The sequence below is a fragment of the Hyla sarda genome, chromosome 1 (genome assembly GCF_029499605.1).
Source record: "Hyla sarda isolate aHylSar1 chromosome 1, aHylSar1.hap1, whole genome shotgun sequence".
Lineage (NCBI taxonomy): Eukaryota > Metazoa > Chordata > Amphibia > Anura > Hylidae > Hyla > Hyla sarda.
In genome coordinates this window covers 132726592-132728258 of record NC_079189.1, presented here as the reverse complement: position 1 = coordinate 132728258, position 1667 = coordinate 132726592, and the positions used below count along the sequence as shown (strand labels likewise).

At 47.3% G+C, this 1667-nt stretch overlaps 1 pseudogene; it reads left to right on the top strand.

The window, feature by feature from the left end:
- Window positions 1-341: 341 nt before the first annotated feature.
- LOC130343084 (U2 spliceosomal RNA) lies at window positions 342-501 on the top strand (annotated as a pseudogene).
- The last annotated feature ends 1166 nt before the right edge of the window (window positions 502-1667 follow it).

The following is a 1667-nucleotide window of genomic DNA, read 5'->3' as shown; positions in this document are numbered from 1 at the left end:
AACAGCTGTCTGCAGATGGGTCGAAACTTCCCTTTTGGGGAGTAGTCTGGCTTGGCATATATCCCGTTCAGCTTTTTATATTCCTTAACAGGAGCTAAGCTGATACCAGGGAACACTACCTGAAAAGGTTGTGTAATGAGCTGCTTTGCATATTCCCCTACCCAGAATGCCTGCGGAGTGCTAAATGGCCTAACCTGAATCTCCGTTACACCTGAAGAGGTGTCCTCTCCCTGAGGAAAGTACTGACCCCTTTTAAAGCCTCAGGCCTTTCACCACAGCCAAGCCAGATCACCCTGCTCTGTACTGATGAGGGGCAAAAACCCTGAAACAGCTGTCTGCAGATTGCTTCTCGGCCTTTTGGCTAAGATCAAGTGTAGTATCTGTTCTTATCAGTTTTCATGCTGGTGGGGATGGGTGCTGCATGGAGGATGCAGGTGTACCAGGGCTTTCCAGGGCTGGTTCTGAGGAATCAGCTCGATGGCTGCCCTGATGTGACCTGTTCCCTCCGGGTCTCGCCATGAGGCTGAGAGGGTCTAGAGCCAAGGTACTTTTGTTCCCTCGGGGAGTGGTGACCCCGAGGTGCCGAAACTCACTGGGAGGATAGGCTCACTGAGTTGAAGCACGGGCACCATAATCTTTTCACCTTGTGGCACTCACCTCTTGATTCCCGGCCTTCTGGCTAGGATCAGAGAAATTTTTATAGATCCGGCCGGATGTCCGGGCAGTATATCTGCACACATTCACTTATTTATTTATTTTTGTGTCACTTTTTGCGTGTTGTGTGTTCACAGGATTTGTCAGGATGCGGTAGCCCTTCTGGGTATCCCTCCTGGCGGTCTAGGGGAGGTGTGTGTGGCCATTAGGTTCCGCACCTCCCTGCAAACACCCCGGGTACTTCTGCTTTGGCAGGATACCTACCGTTATCGGCTCTGCGGGCAGATATCTTGGCTAACGCCAAGGGGGATGCCGGGAGCATTTGTGGTCCCCTAGTAGCTTCGGCGAAAAGGGACATCGAACCTGGAACCTCGCAGGTACCTTCTGGTCCGGAGGCGGAGGGTAAGGTTTGTTGGGGGGCCTCTCTCCTATTGGAGAAGGGCTTGCGATAGACCGCATCCTTTGTGCACATTTTTTTAGTGTAACACATTTGCACTTTTTATTGCACTTTGGGTGAATCGGAAAAACAAAATAAAAATAAATAAAAAAAAACAGCTGTCTGCAGATGGGTCGAAACTTCCCTTTTGGGGAGTGGTCTGGCTTGGCATATATCCCGTTCAGCTTTTTATATTCCTTAACAGGAGCTAAGCTGATACCAGGGAACACTACCTGAAAAGGTTGTGTAATGAGCTGCTTTGCATATTCCCCTATATATATATATATATATATATATATATATATATATATATATGAAGGAAAGAACAAGGTCCGGCACTAGGTTGCAGGTAAAAACGTCTTATTTCTTTATTTGAAGATTCTGAAGTACAGGGTAGAAAGTCTGGCGCGTTTCGCTAAAGAGCTTAATCGTAGACTGCCGTACAATCACAGAGAGCAACTTAAAATACCGGAGGTGTAAGTCACATGACTAACCTCGTCATTGTTAGTAACATATTCATATAAAACCTGGAATTGGAATCCATTTAGAACGTTACATGTGGTGTCTGTTCACACTC